The following is a 22,004-nucleotide window of genomic DNA, read 5'->3' as shown; positions in this document are numbered from 1 at the left end:
CACATGTGGTTTATTCAGCATGCAACTCCTTGTCTCCATGCCCTTCCCGTACACCTGGCATTCAGGAGAGGTATCCAATAGGCCATCACCTGGGTCAACAGCTTTTGAATCACCATATCTAACATCAATAATAGAGAACATGTTGCTGGAAAAAGATGTGGGTAATCTTTTAGCCCTTCGCTCTCTTATGGTCAGCTGCCAATATGAGCCTTGGCCCGATTGAGCTCCTCTCCAACAATGTATTGAGCTCCTCTCTAACAATGTATTGAGCTCTTCTCTAACAATGTATCTCTAGTCTGACATATAGTTGTTTTAAATATATAGATACGATGAGTGACCACGGTCGTAAAGTGAAGTTGGCGATCATCAAGTCTTTGCTTTACGAGGCACTGGACTTTTTGGAGATACACTGTCAGAGGCCATGACAGATTATGTGGAGATGGATGATGCAGGTTTAGACGGCGCGATTGAGATTCTTAGGAGATTCAGTATGCCCGTACAACCTGGAGAGGGTACATCCTCCCAACCACATGCAGGAGTGGAGATGTCTTGGCATGCACATACTACTGCGCATCGGTAAGCTTCTTGATTGATAAAATAGTAATGTCATCCATTTTTTACATATAGAATTCTTAATATATATATCCGTTTGATGTCTTTGTTTGCTTAGGACTCCTATCCCAGTTACATCACATCACGAGAGTCAGCGGCTTACTCCTGATGTACCTCCTAGTACTCAGGTGATTCCTGATTCACAGGGTAGTGGTCGTTCCTCCCGCAGGTATATCTTTTATGGCGATTACAGATTAAATATCAAGTATTTTTTACGAACTCACATCTCAATATATCGTATCTTTGTATTGCACGTGTAGGAGTAAGCGGCGGCGGCCGGCAGAGTACCACACCACCAGTGCCCCCACCAGTGCCAATGCGCACGTGCACTGGGACTTTGGGTGTCACATGCGACATCACACCTGACGGGGGTATCCTTCAGGTCGGAGCCGGCATCGCCTTCAGACGACAGATGAGAGATCTTTGCATGTCATATCTACAGCGAGTTCATATACCATGGCAGTAAGTATTATTTAGCATAAAGAATATGAATTACAATTTTTTATTTGAATTACTAACTGACTTTATTTTGCAATGCAGCGATCACCTCGAGGACGACAAGAAATATGTCATCAACACACTGGAGACGAAGTTTGGGGCAGGATGGAGTCGGAAGTGGTTGCTGAAACAAATGTGTAAACTCCTGAGTCATCGACGCGACAATGCACGGTAAGTAGAGAGAGAGAGAAATGAAACAAAATGAAATGCTATATTTACGTCTTCAAAAGGCCAAAATGACCTATGAGACCAAAAAGTTACCACCAGAGAGCTCTGATACCAATGGGCAGCATGGGGTGTGTTGCGGTTAAGGGTACTGCGGGTAGTCACTGAGGGTGCTGCTGGAACTACTGCCATGAAATGCTAGAAGACTGCTGGCTTCGATGGTCTACTTCTAGGCCAAGTCGATCCAAGGTGGCTTCGATGGTCTACTTCTAGGCCAAGTCGATCCAGGGAACCTTGCTTGATTGCGGGTACTGAAGGTTGAGATGCTGATACTAGGGTTGAAACGCGAGATAGAAGCCTTGGTAGAGGAGGGGAATCGAATCCCAATACGAACTTTCTTTCATTGAACTTGGAGCTAAAATTACCTTGTACATAGCTAGAGCAAGAAAAAAGAGTCTGAAGGGAATCGAACCCCGACACTAGCCATATGAGGCTATCTTCACGAGACTCCCCACCACCCACCCTTGTTAGTAAGTTTATAAAAAAATAAAAAACAAGACTTCACAATGAATGATTTTGAGATTAAATCTTACCGAACATAGGCTGATCCGTGAGTTGATACGTAAGACTAATGGTCCTAATCGTCATCTCTGAGATAAACCGTCAATAAAATTTCATCTTCATTATCCTTGTTGACTTCTTTGAACTCCTCGATCGTTAAATTTGTGTTCACGTTCATTTCCTCCGTAGGCTCGACATCCATTTTTTCCTCCTCTTCGGTGTCTGTTGTGTTAGAGTCTGGATCGTTGTCGTTCTCATCACCTACAATGTCATCATGATCGACGGATAGAAGAATTCTACACCTCTCTGACGTCGATGTGTCTAGATTCGAGGATGTAATCAAATCATCCTGATCCGCTGTCTCAGAGTCAACGCTATCAAACAAGTGTCAACCTCTAGGTTGGACATGCACAACTTGCCACCATGGATGAGCATCTGTATTCTTGTAAAAGAATGCTTGTTCAACATGAGTTGGCAGAATGTAAGGCTCTTTTGTTGCACGCAATAACTTCGAGGAGTCGACGGACCAAAATCCGGATGGTTCTCTTTTCATTGTGGCATTATTGCCTTTATACCCGGCACGGAACCTTTCAAAATACACGAATCAAAAATTTAGAATTATGTATAGCTTTAAGAAATCTACATGTTATTGTTGCATGAAGAGAGATCTCATTTACCTGCCTCAAGATACGATATGATACTTCATAAATGCCGACTATGGTTCCCACGTAACCAAGTTCACTGTCGATAAGATTTGTGTCTCTTGAACTTGCACGTGATAATTGCTTAAAAGAGGCAGCAACGCAAGAATCCTGAGTTAGACGTAAGTCGTCATCAATAGATTTTATCCGAAGATGTTGTCCATATAAGACCACATGTTGGTATACATTCGAGCCTACACCAAACCATAAATTATTAAAAAAAATTTGAGATTCATTTGTTTAGTTCAGAGTTTTCAAAACCAAACAAGTTACCTGTTTTTCACACCCGATCATAAACTCTCTTTGTTCCGTAGAGATTGGCTCATGATCACTAACCGCACGTTGCATACGGCTGTATAACCAATCCATGAAAGTAGGTACTTCCCCGTCGTTATTTACATTGGTTTGACGTCTGGATCTCCTCTTTTTACGTCTACCAACTCGTTTGCTTGCAAGTTCCTCCTCGTACTCATCAACGAATTGTTGCATGCATTCGCTATTATAGACAATGAAAGTAGAAATATCCAATTTATCTTGGATCTTAAGTCGAAAAGGGACTCCCTTCCCGGACAATACCTCGTCATACATGGTAGAAGACGACAGTATCGTGCACCAAGTACCATGTACCAAGTAGCTTGAAAATGGTTATTATTAAAAAAGTTTTTTAATTGCCATTTTTTGTCCATCCCCGTTCCCGTTTGTCGGGATTGCTTACATACATACATACATACATACATACATACATACATGCATGCATGCATACAATGTGCATGCATACATACATGCATGTATATACATACATACATATGACATACATACTGTAAGGACCCTTTTTGATATAGACATGTATATACGAAATTTTGGCATAAAGACTTAATTTTTGGTTGTGTATATTTTGCCTCTTAGTAAAATAATATATTTTGAGTCAGTTACTAACATGTCTGTGGCGTAATAGTAGTACGCCACCGTTTGCTTCTAGTCTTTATTTTGAAGGAAAATACGGTCTGAAATGCGGATCCGGAAGGAGCCGAAATATTTATATGAACCGGAATGGAACACAGTACAGGATACCGGATGAGAGAAGATGCCGGATGAGATACATACATACACAATGTCGTACATACATACATATATGTATTAATATACAATGCATGCATGCATGCATTATGTATGCATAACATATGTATGTACTACTATGTGTGTATGTACTATGTATGTACATACATTATGTATACATATACAATGCATGTATGCATGTATATATGTATGTACTACTATGTGTGTATGTACTATGTATGTACATGCACATTGTATATGTGTATGTATATGTATATTTATATGTATATGTATATGTATTATATATAGATATATATATAATATGACATATGTGCTACATATGACATACATCCATGCATATATATATACATATATAATGCATGCATGCATGCATTATGTATGCAAAACATAGGTATGTACTATTATATGTGTATGTACTATGTATGTACATGCACATAATTGTATATGTGTATGTATATGTATATGTATATGTATATGTATATGTATAACGTCTAGAGTTAGTGAGCTATATAAGTTTCCCAACCACTTGTTGGTAGGCTCGCTCTTCATGTGGTGAAGAGTCCTCTTCCTTTGTAAGTTTGATGGTTGGATCCAATGGGGTGGCCACAAGGATAGCACCATAAGGAAAATAGGAGGCGATTAGTTGAAGACAGTACTTTTGTTGTGACACAAAGATACCATTAGAATGTTGGACCACCTCCATGCCAAGGATATACAAGAGAAGACCGAGATCAGTCATCTCAAACGTTCTTCTCAGCTGTGCCATGATATCAACCACTTTGTCTTTATTTGAACCAGAGATGATTAGATCATCAACATAAAACACTAGGTAGCAAACCATCCCCTGATCTGCATGGATATAGATATTGGGATCACAGTGAGATGGTTGAAAAACTTGGATGTGAAGAAATTTGTCAATACGATGATACCATACAACACGAGGGGCTTGCTTAAGCCCATAAAGAGCTTTATGTAGGGTGGAAGAATTTGTCCTCATACCCAGAGCGAGAAGCTTGGAGGTTGGTCAACATAGACTTCCTCCTCGAGAATTCCATTTAGGAAGGCACTCTTGGCATCCATCTGGTAGACTTGCCATTTGTGGTGTGCGGCTAGATTAAGTAAGAGATGGATGGTCGTCATTAGAGCTGGAGGTGTGAAGGTCTCGTCCAAGTCAATGCCTTCTTTTTGGTGAAAGACTTGCACTACAAGCCATGCTTTATACATGTCCAAAGGTCCCATTAGCTTTAAATTTGGTGCAAAAAATCCATTTGGTTCCAACGACCTTCTTGGACAAGGGCGATCCACAAGGGACCATGTGCCATTACGGTCAATGCTTTCGAGTTCTTGTTCCATAGCTTGTTTCTAGGCAGGTTGTTTGCTTTCCTCTTTCCATGATGTTGGCTCATCATGTGCCACATAGTCAGCTAAAAAAACAGAGGCAAATGAGGCATGAGAATTGAGCCTGGTGGACCGACGAGGACCGTCCAAGGGGGTATTGCTAAGAAGCATGCTTGAGTCCCGCATGGTTTGGCGCGCTACTAGTAGGGTAAAGGGGTGGCTATCAGGAGGAGGAAGGATCCTCAAGTGGTGGAGTAATAGTTGACAGGAGATTGGGTTCAAGTGGCACACAGTCGATGATTCTTGTTCGGGTGGTATGGGCAGCAAAAGGCGAAGTAAGTCCCTCTCATCAAAGACAATGTCTTGAAAAACGAAGACTTTGTTCGATCTTGGATCAAAAACTTTGTAACCCTTTGATTAAGAAGAGTAGCCTACAAAAATGAGCAACTCACTCCTTGGCTCAAGCTTTCCCCCCCTCGTGTCATTCGGAGTGTGGGTGTAAGCACGACACCCAAAGATAGGGACATGGGAAGAAGTCGGTTTCTCACCATAAAATGTCTTAAATGGAGTCCTTGTGAGGGACAACGACAACGATAGGGAATCAGTTCATAAGGTACACCGTAGTGTTGGCCGATTCTGACTAAAGGTGTCTAGACAGCTCAGTCGCATATAGCATGGAGCGTGAAATATCCATAACGGTACGGTTCTTGTGCTTGACCACTCCATTTTGTGAGGGGAAGTTGGTGGAGGTGAGTTGGTGTTGAATGCCCTGCTCTTGTAAGAACTTAGAAAATTGATGGGAGATAAACTCACCACCATTATCATTGTTGCAAGAAATCCCAATCGAGATGCCCATTTGGTTAGTGACTAATCAAACCCACGTGGGTAAATTATTGGAAGGCATCTGATTTATGCTTCACAAAATACACCCACATGTACCTCAAATAAGCATCTACAGTTAGCATCTAGTAGAGTGACCCATTCAACAAGGGGGTTGGGAAGTTCCCACTCAAGTTGAAGTGAATCAACTTGAGGATACCCTAAGCACGATGAGTAGCATGTTGTGGGAAAGGTGTACGATGTTGCTTACCCGTTTGACATGGCTTGACATCCTTGGTTAGTTTGAGCCAGGGTATGGGCCTTCAAACCAACTTGTCTCTAGACAACTCATAGAGTGTTCCGTAGGGCACGTGACAATAGCGATAGTGCCGTAGTCATTTTGAGTGTCCAAAGGAGATCTGGTCACATAGGCATGAACCAAACTTAGAAACCTTGGAAGATGGCTCAAATAGAAAGGTAGACATTTGGTATAAGCCATCCTTCTGTGCTTGACCTCGGGCATTAACGAGACCAATAGTCTCATCAATCACCTCAGCAACTCGCTTGTTAAAGTAAACTCCACAATCGAGTTGGGTTAGTTGGGATATGGAAGTTAAGTTAAGGCTCCAGTTAGGAACAAGATAAACACTGTCCAAGGTTGCTTGGTTGGGGCCTGTGGTGGTGTCAAATAAAACAGTGCCAACAGATTTGATGGGGATCAGGGTGTTGTTGCCACATCAAACTTCACCCTTAGCAGGACGCTAATAGACGAAAGTTTTAGCATTGCATGCCATATGGTGTGTAGCTCCACTCTCAACTATCCAATTGACCAGATGGCAACAAGGAAGACTTGGGTGGGCTTCGATGACTGGCATAGATGGATCATCAAGTAATTGATAGATCTGAATGAGGGAAGAAGCTTCCATATGCTTACTGCCTTGTCTAGCCCGATGTTTCTTCTTCCTTTTCGAAGAGTGTCTGGAGTGGCTTGAGCAACATTGGCTGAGGGGCCGGGATGATGTGGTGGAAGAGAAGGCCAATCAAACATCCCTTCCAGGGTGGCAAAGAATACTAACTGGGGGTGGACCTTGAGCGGCTTGACCAGTGATATGCCACTAAGAAGATGTAGGCCAATTTGTACCAGTGCCTTGTTGTGCTAGTTCCCTAGTGGGGGACCCTACAGAGTAGGTGCTGGAGTATTAACCCCTCTTAACCACCAATTTGGGGCACTGTTGCCACCTTGGTTGTTTTGGTGATTTGAGGTGTTGGTGTTGGGGTTGTTACCTTTGTTTTCTGTGGCTTTACATAGTGGGGCATAGAAACATGAAGGGAAGAAGATGTTGGAGTCCAAGATGGTTGGTACCCATATCCAAAGTGTAGAGGGTTAGGTAGAACTCCAAAATAACCAATAATACCCGGCATAAGTGTAGGACCTGGCGAGGGTACTCCATAAGAAGGGATATAAGGTTGGGCACTCGGCGTAAGTGGAATACCTGGCTGAGGCACAAATCCTTGAATAGGCACATAAGTTAGTACTGGTGTATTTCTTAAGATGGATTGGTAAACTACCTAACACCTCGGAATGTTGGGTGGCGACACAGTGTCGGTAGGCATAGTGCCGAAGAGAGATCCTCGTGTTGGGTATAACCCATACACAGGTCCCTATGGAGGTGCGGCCGGGAATGGTTGCATGCCAGAAGAAACATGGGTCGGTAGGGAGGGTTTTGTGCTTGTGGTTGTGTAATATTCCAAAACACATTAAGAGCATGATTAGAAGGTGAACCAGTAGAGAAAACAGTGTTACCTCCTTGTTTACCACTAGTCTGGGAGCGTATGCTACTCCTAAACCCTCCTCTATTTGGGTTCACATTACTCTAGGGATTGAGGGTAGTTGCTCGTACCATATGTTGAACTTGTGCCGCAGAAGAAGAGACCCAGGTAGTGCTAGGCACATAAGTACTCAAAGGTACATACGAACCGGAAACCATCTTCGATGTTGATGACGCTGGATCTTCGGACACGTTGACTTCACATCCATTTTCAATACTGACCACTTCCCATGAATAGTGATCAATCTACCTATGGGGGCAAATGTCTCTTGATGGTCAAACCCTTTGACCTGTGCAAAACCCTTCGCCACAAGCCTTGCCTTGTACTTATCCAATGTACCATTAGACTTATATTTAGCAATCCAATTGGTGCCGATAACCTTCCATTTTGCAGGATGGGCCATAAGATCCCAAGTGTGGTCTCTCAAAATTGAGTCTCCATGGCCCCCCTCTAGTTTAGATCTGCTAATGCTTCCTCCAAGTAGGCTAGATCTTGTACTTTCATAATCTCTGCCATCAAGGTCATATTGACTCTTACTTGAATAAGCTTCTTGAGGTGTTAAGTCCTTCACTACCTTTGTGTAACTCATGTTAAGGATATGCATTGTAGTGTTAGATGTCTTGGTCCAAAAATCCTTTGCCTTTGAGTATACTCCATGCCTCTTCATAATTGTGTGATTCTTGTGCTTTGTTAATAACATTCTGTTGTGGAATATTGGCAAGTGCCAAATCTCTCTTAATCTTGTGCTCCTTGTAGTAGGCATTTAACTCACTTGATCTCATGCTCCTTGTAGGTAGGCATTAAACTCACTTCACGTGAATTATCCTCCTCGATCTGTTTAAAACTTCTTCAACCTCTTTCCTGTCCCATTCTTTACCAAGCTATGCCATATTTTACTTTTCTAAAAAAAGTAAAGAAAATACCCCAAGAAATTCACTTTCCATAGCAAGGGGATGTCACTTGCGTGCATGAAACTCATAAAAATATCCTATTTAAGTTTCTCTAAAAAATAAACTATACCCCTTTCTAAGCATATGAGTCCCAATTATGAAATTCAAGTACCCCCTATTTAAGGTTTAAAAATCAAATAGCAGATATATTGATGTTATACACGTGACAAGTTTTAGCCCATGTAAGTAACATGGATATAAGTGTTAGAAGCACAAAGACCTACATGTACTCTCCAAAAATTGTTCTATGTGTGGTTAGCTTGAAAGAGTAGTAAACTAATCAAGTTTTCAAACTAAACCACTAGATCACATATTGTAAACTACAAGAAGAAATGAAACCCCTACTTTCATTCTCCCCTACACCCTTATCCCCCCCTCCCCATGCCACCATAAATCCCTACTTTCATTCTCCCCTACACCCTTATCCCCCCCCCTCCCCATGCCACCATAAATCCCCCTAACTTATACACTTAAGCCCCCCCCTTCCAAAAATCCCCCTCCCTTATACTCACGTGATACCATAAGATATGGTTTGTGAATCCCCCAGGGAAAATACACCCACATCTTTCTACTAAAGTCATCGATCATTAACAAGAAGTGGGAAGAACCACCCAATGTAGTGGTTGGTATTTTACCATAGAGATCTATCTATACAAGTAGAAGCCTTTGCACGATTCTTACTTTCTTGGTGGAAATGTATGCCGATGCTTGCCAATCATCCAGGCTTCACACATATCCGACATCTCTCTAAACCTTTCACACACATCAGACATCTCTCTGAAAACGTTGGTAGATGTGCCAAAATCCCATACCTTTGCATCTATTTTAAGACTACAAAGCTCAAGTTCCCAAATCTTTCATGTCATAGCTTTCTTGTCTCGACATCAGCTCGAGCTATAAAAGCCAACAACTTATACAAGTTGTTGTGCTGGGTTCCTTTCCCAACCACATTACCATTGATATTTGTATGATTGTACTTTCCATATTGAAGATAACCTTCAAGTCACGATCAACTATGGCCAACCAATAACAAATTTCTCTCGATGTCTTGGCACATAAAGGACGCATATAAAGGATATCTTTTCCAACATTATCTCTAATCGCTCACACTATTTTTTCTTGAGATATTGTTAAGCCCTTGATGTTCAAAGGTGACGTGGTTATATCGATGGATTCTTCCATTGCCATGATGAAAAAATAGTCTACTTGATGTCAATTGTTTTCACTTAATAACACCTTGTAGAACATAGGTCATGAAAGAAACCATTGTTACTTGATGTTAATAATTTTCACTTAAGAACGCTTAGTGCAAGCAATAGAACATAGGTCATGAAAGTAATACAATAATGGTTTCATAAAATAAAGACCAAGAATCGTTAACAAGTTGTTGAGCATAGAGAAAAGAAAGGTTGACCATATCTTCATTGTGGGTCTGGGTTCTCTATAAAAGCAACAAATGTATGATTAACTTGTTTTTCCTTGAGATACCACCTATTGGTTATAGGTCCAAATCTTGGTAATTTGCTTTTCCAACCTTCATAACATCTCACCTGTAGACCAGTAAGCTAATAGTTAGGAGTCCCCTCCCAGTATGTTTGAAGCCACATCCTGACCAGGGTATAAATCAAGTGATGTTCCTCTGCAGATTTAGTAAAAAATAATCTAGCTCAACACATCTCATGTTGTTCACATTTCTCACAAACCAACACATGCAGACACATTCATGCATTACATTGAAAGCCTCTAAACCAACAAGTGAGACCTTCTGAAAAATAGTGGCATTCCTAGTGCACCAGATTCCCCATAGAACACAGGATTTGATAATGTTAAATAATAACCCTACATATTCATCATTGAATGACAATTTGTATAGAATCCAATCCCCCCAGTATGCTTAAATACCCAAGATATGGTCAAAGAAAGGGGGAAATCTGGAAAAACAATCCCCAAGAGTCTGCACTACTGAAGCAATGATGGAAGCTTGTATCATGCTTGGCTATCAGAATTCCTAGGAGCACTCCAGTTTCTTGTTGGAGGAGGAGAGATGGGCTTTATTGTGTAAACTCTTCAGTGAAGTTAAATGTGAAATGTAGGGTGTTAGGCAACCAAGACTGCAAGTTCTTCTACCCCAAAGCAAGGGATGCTGAGAGCTCTCGTTCTTCTCCATCCAACCTCAACCAAAAACACACAGCCCTCTAAGATTGGACCCCAACTCTTTTATTAGTAAGTTTCTCTTCACATGTTCCTGACCACTCGCACTAGTGTCCGACCACTCTTGGGTCTGCACCTGCTGGTCAGTTTGGCTCCCCTAAACCCTACCCGTGCCTTGTCCAGATGGTCAAGCTCTCTAGGGTCCCACTGATTCCGTTTTCATGACATTACTCCCCCCTTAAGAGGATTTTTCGTTATTTTAAACAAAATTTGGAAGCCTGTTTTTGAGTTTGCTTTCCTTTTCCCAGGTAGAACCTTCTTCTGGTCTATCCTTCCACTTGACTTAACACTCCTATCGTACAGAGTGTCAAGTTCTTTTCTGGAAATCCAAGACTTTTTCTGGTTCATGTGGTAATAATGGGGGTTCAATAAGTTCTACTAGGATCTCTTGACTGAGATGAGATTATCGTCATCACCTAACTTCTTTTTCAGTCTACGAACATGAAAAAGTGGATGAACTTTAGAGCTTTTTGGTAAGAATGGTCTTGTGCTCTCTTAACATTATCTTTCATGATTTTCGTCATCTCCTGTGGAGATCTTGAAGAAAATATTTAACCTTTGTATCTTTTCTTTCTCGAGTCCCACGGCCCCTGGAGCTCGCGGTTGAAAACCATACATCAATATAAATGGACTAAATCCCGTTGTTGAATGTTTGGCACTATTATAAGCAAATTCCAATATGGGTAAATATTCTTCCCAATTGGTTTGATTTTTTCTTACATATGCTCATAGCATATCTTCCAAGACTTGGTTGACTCTCTTGGTTTGACCATCACTTTGAGGATGATCAGCCATAGTCATACTTAGCATGGTGTCCAATCTCTTGAACACAGCACGCCAAAAATGACTATTACACTTTGTATCTCTATCGCTAACTATATCAACATGTAAGCTATATAATCGATAAATATTTTCAATGAATAGCCTGGCTAATTGAGGCGTAGTCACTGTCATTTTTGTCGGAATAAACCAACACATTTTAGTCAACCTATCCACCACGACCACCCAAACCAACACATTTTAGTCAACCTATCCACCACAACCACCCAAACCAAATTGTGGCCTCTATTTGTTTTAGGTAATCCAACTATAAAGTCTATTGAGATACTCTCCCACTTGCCATTTGGAATCTCTAGTGGAGGCATTATGCTTTATTGACCTAGCACTTTTGGCATTTTAAGACATAGTCTTAGACGTCCTTACCTAAGCCAGACCAATAAAATTGTCTCTTAACTAGTACATATGTCTTTCGTATTCCAGGATAGGACTATCATGACATTCATATAGAATACAGTGCCTAATGTTTGAGTCCGAAGGTATACACACTCTACCTTTGTAAAGTAGGTAACCATTATCGATGGAAAAATTCTTCCAACGATTTCTTTTATCACTTGTGACATATCTCCTTAAGACACCTCTTGAGACTTACCGCTAGTGAAAGTGTATAACTCGTGAATGGGGCTATCTTTATTTGTAGTCAAGGGATCCCTCTTCTCTATGACACTCCAGAATGCAGATCATCGACGCACTTCGCCTTAAGTGATTCCAAAAAATAACTCTTTATTTGAGTAAAACTCAACTCGTTAACCATGGCCATGCGACTCAATGATTCAACAACCATATTGTAACGTTCTTTTCTATATCTCAGTTGAAAGTCAAACTCTTAGAGCAACTCTGCTGTTAAAACCCTAAGATCTCTCTAGGTAATTGTTATGTATAAACATGCATAAATCAGGCATAAACTCATCCACCCAACCACCCCCGAGCCCAAGGGATGCACACATGGAACATAATGAAATAAATCATACCTCTACCTTGATGTCCCATACCATCAAGAGGTATAACTCCAATCCAATAGCATGTAGCTATAGTGTGAAATGGTAGGTGAGTAGATATGGACCTCTACACAAGAGACCATAGCATAAGCCTCCAAGCCCCCAAGCCTACAAGCCTCCCTTGAGTGTGCCCCATGCCCCTGTTATATAGGAGGGCCCTTAAGCGACTTTTGACTCTCCATTTCCCATGTGTGACCCTTGGATGCCTGACCCTAACCTTAACCCTTAAGGTTAGTCCTAACCCATGCTCCACTAGAGCTTGTTCCCATGCCATGCTCACAAGCCTAATGTGGGTTAACCTCTTAGTATATGCACACATAATGTGCATATAACATCTTCCCATCAATCTTTGCGTCCTTTCAACTCTTTTTTACTAGATAGCCATTTGATACTCTCATGATCAAAGACTATCTCAAATTTGGCAGCATATAAATAATACCTCCACTTCTTTAAGGCATGGATTATAGCATATAAATCCCTTTCATAAGTTGAATAATTTGCTGAGCTCTGTCCAACTTTTTACTTTCAAATGCAATAGGTTTCCCCCCTTGTAAGAGGATTGTTCCTACTGCATCATTACTAGAATCTTGCTCTACCACAAAGGGTTGATTTAGATCGACAACTTGGAGAATGGGAGCTGTAGCTATAGCTACCTTAAGTTTTTCAAAACTTCTTTGCTAGGAATCTTTCCAAACAAAGGTCTTTCCCTTTCCTTCTTTAAGTTGATCCATCATGGTAACAACTATCTTAGCATAATCTTGAACATAATTTTGTTTTTTTTTCTTTAATACGAAAATTTTTGAACTTCACGCTGCACAACGACGACCTGCGGCTCGACGCTGTGAGACGGGGCAGCAGTCTGTTGCTATGCTTCTTAGATGCACAAGGACATAGGCGATGTGTGATGGCTGCTCCGTCTATACTGCTGTGCGGTACTACTAGTCAGCAATAGCATGGAGCAAATGAATAGAAAGAAAAGAGTGGACGTCGTATGTGTGGGTGTCCTCTACCAGACCCATGTATGATGCTGGTGTTGGGCATTATTGTTGGCACACTTGGTCGACGTGGGCACTGCGCGTGGTGTTGCACTGCGCGTGGCTCTGCTGGTGTATATATATACATATATATATATATCGCGGTTGCAAGCTATACCAAGTCCAAGTCCCAAAGGTCTTCTCGTGAGCGCAAGCGAGTTAGGCTTCTAATCCATAGTTGATAAAGATGCGAACGACGTTGGAACGTTTGTGCTTTGATACCAGTGTTAGTAGGCAGCCAAGACTGCACGTTCTTCTACCCTCCAAAGCAAGGGATGCTAAGAGCTCTTGTTCTTCTCCACACACAACCTCAACCAAAAACACACGGCCCTCTAAGATTGGACCCCAACTCTTTTATTAGCTAGTTGCTCATAAAGTGTATTTGGTCCTTTTCAGTTTATAGATAATACTTATTATTGATCCCAAAAAGAAAAAAGAAACGAAAGGTTATGAAAATGAGAATGAAAGAAAGGAAGACAAAGAAAAAAATTATTGAGCATAAAAGAAAGAAGCTAAGATGTAGGAGAGTACTTTACCATCTAAAAGGCTTGTAGGTATTAATAATTAATTAATAAAGCATGAAGCTTGATAAGGATTGATTAATTAATTAATACCAATGGAGTGAATATGTTTAGTATCCAAAGGAATATGTTTTTTTTTTCAAAAAAGGGCTGTTATATTAAGAAAAAGGGAGGGGCGGATTTACAAGGGCCATATTCGCATGGCTGACACGTGGACTCGCTTGAGGGACATTCCAAAAAGAATCCTAGGATGCAAGGCCAATTGGCAAGCGCGGCGCACGTGAAGGCATGTGCGCCGCGTGTGAGGGGGGTGGGCTCTTTGCATGGCGAGCCGAGCCTGAGCTTTCATCAGTGGCTTTCTCTCGCTATTCCTCCTTCCTCTTGATGCTCAATCCTTGCCCCGACGCCGGCTCCAACAGTCTGGTCGACGGGTGGGGTTAGCATGGGCACTACATCTTCCTCCTTAGCCTCTTCCATCACGGGCTGAGCTGGCTCCGCCCACTCTACTCCGAACTGTGGGAGGATGCGGTGCTTTAGCCTGGTTTGCAGATTCACTGCCGTCGTCGCCAAGCTGTTCTGCAGGATCCACTTCACGTGAGCCGTCTGCAGATTCTGGGAATCGGAAGAGGGGCTCGACCTGTCAGACAATCTTTTGGTTGCGATTCAGAGAGGGTGGACTCCTCCTTCCTCCGACCTTGGTAATCTCTTAAGGTGTTCTCTTTTGTGAGGGCTCGAATCAGGTCTGGTTACTTGCAGCTTCTTCAGGTTTGATGCCATGCATCATCTTGTGGACCTTGATTTTGGCTTTTGAGGCCCCTTGTTTTTATCTCACTCGTCATCTGTGTTGATGGGCCTTGTATTGCCTGCAGAGGGTGACGGTGCCAGCTACTCCCCGCTGCAGAGATGATTGGCTTGAAACTCGGCTGCTCTGTTCTGATGTGTTCCACCATTCTTGCAGGGGGCAAAGGGGCCTTCGCGGGTATCTGCCCTTCTTGATGTGGTGGGCCTTGAGGACGATGTTAGGGCTGGTACTGCCAAGTTGGTCTTGCAGGTCACTTTCCGGGACCTGTCCTTCCTTGTTTCTGTCGGCTTGCAGGAGACTGGTTATCATTTGTACTGTGTATTGAATGAGTCCTGAATCATTCATCCGTTGGTTCCGATTTTGGATTTGTAGAGAACCTGTTGATGTCTGTTAACTGTATGAAGATCAGCTTTGTTGCCTGCAGATTATGTCAATCAGAGTTCTGTCTTTGGTCATGACTAACCTGATTTTTTCCTTGATTGTTTCCAATTTATGTTTGATGAAGTCTGATGCTTTCCTGTTACATTTAATTTCTAGCTTTTCCTCTAAGCTGATTAGGTAAGGTAATCTTTGAGACCAGTACCTGCTGCATGTAGTACTTAAACTGATAGACAGCGGGGGACCTTTGATATCTGAATTGTTGAACGTTGCTGCTATTCTAAGCATCTACTGAATAGTGTGCTTTTTGCAATGGAAACTGTGGCTATCTTGTCTCCTATTGTTGGATTTTGGACAATTTCTGTAGATGCCGAATCGCCAACTCTGTGTTGTGGTTTATGCAGAGTTTGGGGCTGATTTAGGGTCTCTGCAGAGAGTTCTTTATTCGGCAAAAGGGGGAAGAGAAGGTGGCTGAGTATTAGGGCAAGGCATGGGCCTATTTGGGATGTTGTAAGGAGGGTTTTGAGGTTAACACATTAAGCTTTTTTTTCTTTTTAGGAACGATCATATTTCGTGACTTCCACTTGGTGTGCTCAATTTTGGCACAAAGCCTGTGTGTAGGCGCTTGGCGCGAGAGGAGGCGGCGGCTGTATGCTTTTTGCTGGCTGGATTTTTCTGACTGTACAGGCGGCTGGTGGAGGTTTGCATACCCTGCAGGCGTGTGCAGCCAGCATGCGTGGGTACGACACCATCACATGAGCTGGGTATGGTACAGATTGGCGCCCATATGCGGTCAGCCCAGGGGCACTGTATGAGGGCAAAATACCCTGTCTACAGGGTGGCCAGAATAGCACGAGCAGGTCAGGCAGCAGTGTGGGCAGCATGTGCAGGTCAGGCAGCAGTACAGGCAGCGTATGCAGACCTGGGCGCAAGACCGGGAAACAGAGAAGAAATCAGAAACCTTATCAGTGCATGCTACCTGTAGGTTGATTCCTCACACATAGCATGTCAGAACAACCTATGGTTTCTCCCAGTAATATCTGTTTCCATGATAGCTCCGTGCCCCATTTAGATGCTGTGTTTTGCAGTTCTTTGAGAGATTGTGAAATGTGATGACACTGTAAGAAAATATGAATATCGTCTTTTGGGAGACCACATCTGGCGCATTGGTTAGAGGCCACATTAAATTTGGCTGCCTTGCTTTGGGTCCATAGAGCTCTATAAGCAATGAGCCATGCTAGGCATGACTTCTTGGGATCAGTGTGGGGGTTCCAGAGGTTCCTGAGGCTGTTGTACCATTTTTTGCGGTCCCACTGCAGGTGCCATCTACGGTTGAGGGGTAGGTGGATGGGAGGGGATTTTGAAAACTTAGGGATGGGGAGGAGAGGTTTACTGTCTGACCATTGGTAAGCACAGATGTTGAAAGTAGAAGGGAAATTCAGCTTCCAGGTCTCTTGCAGGTCCCACTTCGAGGTTCTGCTTTGTACGAGGTCCAGCTCCGGGGTCCTGCAGTCGTACTTTGCCACTAAAGCAGCTCTTGAAAGCCAGGTTCCTAGTTGTTGATCTCTGAGATCTGCCCATGTTACTATGCCTCTCTTGTGAAGGTTAAGCGCTATTTGGGCTTCCTCAGGTTGAAGGGGGGGGAAAGGGAGACTGGACCACCAGCAGGAATCCCCGGCCAGAGCACCATTAGAAATGCGAAGGTTTGGGGCTGGGTTAAGGAACATTTTGACATTGTTCCAAGCTTTCCATATTGAGGACACTAGTTGGCTGCCCTTGGGGGAGATGGAGAACTTGGATATGACTATGGTTGCGAGGGGTAGGCTATTCCATTTATTGAATCCCGTGATAACAAATCTGGGGGTATCCTTTAGGAGAAGCTGGGCCCAATCTTCCGAGGGGTTTTTACAAGCTCTTATGATCCATTTAGATGCCATTCTATTGGCAGTGATCCTGATGTCTTGGATACCTAGTCCTCCCTTTGCTTTAGGGGTGGTGCATATGTCCCACTTGACTTTGGGTATGCTCTTGTTCCAGGGATCACCGCCCCAGAGAAAGTTCCTACACAGCTTGGTAAAGTTGTTTAGGTCAGAATCTGGTGGCCGCCAGCAGCTGATAAAAAAGATGGTGTAAGGCAGAATGAAGTGTTGGAGAATCATGATCCTCCCTGCCAAGGTGAGCTGTCTTCTTTTCCATCTCAGAAGCTTATTGTCTATCTTTTCCATGACCCACTGCCATCTTTGTTTTAGAGTGACCTTGAAGCCCATGGGTATTCCTAGCAGCCTGAAAATCTCCCCGTCATGGAGTAGGTTGCATCCTGCTTCCATAAGCCAATTAGGTGGTGGATCTATGAGAGATTTGATGCCTGTTTTGCAATGGTTGATCGAGGAGCCTGAGGCCATGCAATAGACTTGTAAGCATTCCCAGAGAGCCTTTATACTTTCTTCCTCATTGGCTATCAGACAGTTGGTATCATTGGCAAACATCTGTGTACACATCTGATCTCCATTAGGGAGCTTTATTCCAGCTATCTCTCCTTTTTTCATTTTGTCCTTGATGAGCCAGTTGAGGCCATCTGAGGCTATGGCATATAAGAGGGGGGCTAGAGGGCAGCCTTGTCTGATGCTCTTTTGGAGAGGGAAGGGGGCAGAAAGCTCTCCATTGTAGATAATCTTGGCTTTGGCATTCCCGAAGAGGGTTTTGACCATGTGGGTGAACTGAGGTCCCAAACCCATATCCCTAAGAGATTGGAGGATGAAATCCCAGTGTATTCTGTCATAAGCTTTTTCAAAGTCTATCTTCATGAAGAGAAAATCCTGATTAGATTTTTCAGCATATTCAAAGCCTTCCCAAAGTGCTATGATGGCATCTAGTATATATCTACCCTTGATGAATCCTTTCTGCTCTTTATTTATCCAGCTATCCATGTGCTCGGACAGACGGTTGGCAAGGGCTTTGGCGATGATCTTGTAGACACTGTTAAGCATTGTAAGAGGTCTCCAGTTTCCAACTTCCTCCTTGGGGCCTTTTTTGTGAATGAGCTTGATAAGACCTTGATTAGCTTGGGAGGGCAGTGCTCCATATTTGATCGCTTCTTGCCAAACCTGGAGGATGGGGTCCACTACAACCTCGCTGAAGGTTTGGTAGAATTCAGCAGCCAATCCGTCTTCCCCTGGGCTTTTGTTAGGCTTGAGAGATGCTATTACCTTTTTTATTTCCTCTTGAGAGATGTCCCGCTCCAGCACTTTAGCAAGATTAGGCGGAACAGAGGCTTCCCTTACCTCTTTAATGATCTGCATGGCTTTTAGCTTGCTTTGAGAGGGGGGCCCAGTTTCGAGGAAGATGTCCCTGTAGTATTCAGTTAGGAGCTGCTTGTTCTCATCATGATTGCTGGCCTTGACACCATTCTTGAAGCAGAGGAGGGGAAGATGTTCTTGTCTTTGTTTCACTTTAAGCATCTTGAACATTTCTTTGCTCGGTCTATCAGCTTTACCTGCCCACCAGTCTCTGGTGAAGAGCTTTGCTTGCTGAAGGGCTATTTCCTCCTCCCTTTTGATTTGAGCTCTGATTTGGTTTAGATTTTCAGGGTTGGGAGAAGGCTCCTGTATCCTAAGCTGAGATTGCAGATTCTTGAGCCTACTGGACCGGTGGGCTGAAACTTCCTTCCTTACTTGCTTGAGGAGGTTTTGAGTGGACTTGATGGCGAGGTTCCAAGCTTTAGCAGGGGGAAGGCTTAGAGAGAAGAAATATTTCCAGATTTGGGCTATCTCTTCCTTGACCATGGGTAATTTAAAAAGGGTAGGATCAGTGTGGAACCATCCAGTTTTGTGCCTGGTGTCCTGATTATCCATAGTGGTGATAATGGGATAGTGATCAGAAATGCAGGTCGAAGAGTCAACCTGACACTCACATCTGTTATGATTTGCTACAATTTCGTTGCTGGCATAAGCTCTGTCCAGCCTGGCTCTCCTTTTGAGCTCCCCTGTTGAGTAGTTCTGCCATGAGAAAATTCCTTCCTGGCCTAGGTCTTGCAGCTTGAGTTTACGTTTGACTTTCTCCCAAGCAAGCTTCTCTCTTCCAAAAAGGACCTGCCCCTTGGCTTGGAACCTGTCTTGAAGGGATTCTACCATGTTGAAGTCTCCCAGAATGAGGGTGGGGGCCTGCAGGCTGAGGAGGGAATTCCATGTTTCAGTCCTTTGTTTTTGAGGTCCGTGGGCATAGATTCCCACGAGAGTAAAGTTGTTGAGATACATTGCAATCCATTGGTTGTTGTGTCCTATGTGGAAGCCCTTCAGCTCGGAACTAAGGTCGAGGTGAATACCCACGGCCAAGCCTCCACTTCCGTGGGTATGCAGGGTGTGAATCCAGAAGTGATTGAGAGAGACAGAGTTGAGCCTTCTGGTCAGCTCTTCTCCCGTAGTCTTGATTTCAACTAGAATAATGATGTCCAAGAGGCCTTTGGTTTTCAGCCACTGTCTGACCAGTTGCGCTTTGTTCAAGTCAGTTAGGCCTTTTACATTGAAGCTGGTTATTTTCATTATCTTTTGTTGGGGGGTTTGCTAGATCCTCCCTTGGTGGCTGATTGGGGGGTGGCTCCAAGTTGAGCTCTCCCTCTCTTAAGCTCTTTACTGATCTCCATGTCATTCGGTATATCTGGCTGTGCACCAGTTCTGTTCCCCTTTGTTGGGCTGGATACAGTACCCATTTCTGTATCGTCAAGGTTGTCCACCTCCTTCTCTAGTCTTAACTTGTTTAGTGGAGTACTTTCCACGCAGTCCTATTCCTCTTCAGTAGCCCCTGGTTCTGGAATGGCAGCCAGGACTGAATACCTGTTAGGCTTTATTATAGGCACAGCGGTTTTGGGTTTGACAGTTGGCTTTCGTCTGCTGCCTACTGGCATATCAGGCTCTTTGGATGGCGGGTTGGATGAGGAGGGGGGGGATTGGACCAAGGGCTGAGGGGGGGGAGCTTTGTTAGCTAGGTGAGGAAGAATGATTTGAGGATTCTTTATGGGGCAATTCCTGATGAGGTGACCCTGTTTTCCACAGTGAAAACAGGAGTTAGGAAGATGCTTGTAGAGAATTGGTTGGGAAATGGAAAACTCCCCGCACCCAATGGATATCTCTTCCGGAAGGGGGAGAGACAGGTCTAGTTCAACGAGGACTTGGGGGTGCCAAGCGGGATTGTAATCAGTGAAGGCTTTGGTGCCTAGAACTTGACCCAAAGGAGCTAGGATGGCTTTGATCCAAGGAGTAAGGTGAATGGGTAGGTTGGGGAGCTCTACCCACACGGGGTAAACTGAAGATTTTGGGCCATCCGGGTTGAAGTCTTTAGTCCACCTCATAAAGCAAAATGGGAGGTGTCTAAACATCCATTGTCCCGAGCTGATGACTTTCATAGCCATGCTAGCCTCTTTGAACATAAAGATGTAGTATCCTTTGGCCAGTGCTTGCGTGAGCGTTACCTCAACTCCTATGGAGGACCAGCTGTCTCGGATCCAGGCTTTCATTGCTTCCTTCGATGGGCGCGGGCCAAAAAGCAGGCCGACCAGACATCTTTCAGAGTAATCTTCAACTTTGTTTCTGACTTGTTCAATCGGAAGATTTACATGGACTGATAAGGGCTGTGGGTTACCTCTTTTAGCTGCGCTGCTAGGTTCTTTCTGTTGGACTCCATTATTGTGCTGGCTGATTTCCTTTGGGGGAATGGGGGCTTCTTTAGGTTGATCCTTGCTTTTTGAAGATAGCAGCTGCTCTTTAGCTTCCTTGAGTTCTTGCATTAGGCGGGTGTTTTCTTCCATTACTGCTTCTATTACTGATTCATCTCCCCAGGGCTTGTCTGGGAGTTGGTTCCACTGGTTTGTTCTAGGAGCTTGCATAGATGAAGAGGGAGAGGCACCGGAAGAGTGACTGCTGAGCATCTGGTTGTATTTTGCAGGTGATGGTAGCTGGGGACGAACAAGGGAGGGGCTCCTCCTCTCAGTGCCCATGCACTTGGGAGGGCATCCGCCCGCAGAGAAAGAAAGACGGCGATGCAGCTTGGCGGGAGGCAGAGTTCAGAGCTTGGCGGGAGGCAGAGTTCAGAGCTTCCGTGGTCGACGTGGGCACTGCGCGTGGTGTTGCACTGCGCGTGGCTCTGCTGGTGTATATATATACATATATATATATATCGCGGTTGCAAGCTATACCAAGTCCAAGTCCCAAAGGTCTTCTCGTGAGCGCAAGCGAGTTAGGCTTCTAATCCATAGTTGATAAAGATGCGAACGACGTTGGAACGTTTGTGCTTTGATACCAGTGTTAGTAGGCAGCCAAGACTGCACGTTCTTCTACCCTCCAAAGCAAGGGATGCTAAGAGCTCTTGTTCTTCTCCACACACAACCTCAACCAAAAACACACGGCCCTCTAAGATTGGACCCCAACTCTTTTATTAGCTAGTTGCTCATAAAGTGTATTTGGTCCTTTTCAGTTTATAGATAATACTTATTATTGATCCCAAAAAGAAAAAAGAAACGAAAGGTTATGAAAATGAGAATGAAAGAAAGGAAGACAAAGAAAAAAATTATTGAGCATAAAAGAAAGAAGCTAAGATGTAGGAGAGTACTTTACCATCTAAAAAGGCTTGTAGGTATTAATAATTAATTAATAAAGCATGAAGCTTGATAAGGATTGATTA

General features: G+C 43.4%; 1 pseudogene; it reads left to right on the top strand.

Moving 5' to 3' along the window:
• Window positions 1-329: 329 nt before the first annotated feature.
• Window positions 330-16,317, top strand: LOC147622823 (uncharacterized; annotated as a pseudogene).
• The last annotated feature ends 5,687 nt before the right edge of the window (window positions 16,318-22,004 follow it).

Source organism: Cibotium barometz, chromosome 28 (assembly GCF_041138505.1).
Source record: "Cibotium barometz isolate CiBa-2024 chromosome 28, ASM4113850v1, whole genome shotgun sequence".
Classification (NCBI taxonomy): Eukaryota; Viridiplantae; Streptophyta; class Polypodiopsida; order Cyatheales; family Cibotiaceae; genus Cibotium; species Cibotium barometz.
This window is presented reverse-complemented; position numbering and strand designations above follow the sequence as displayed.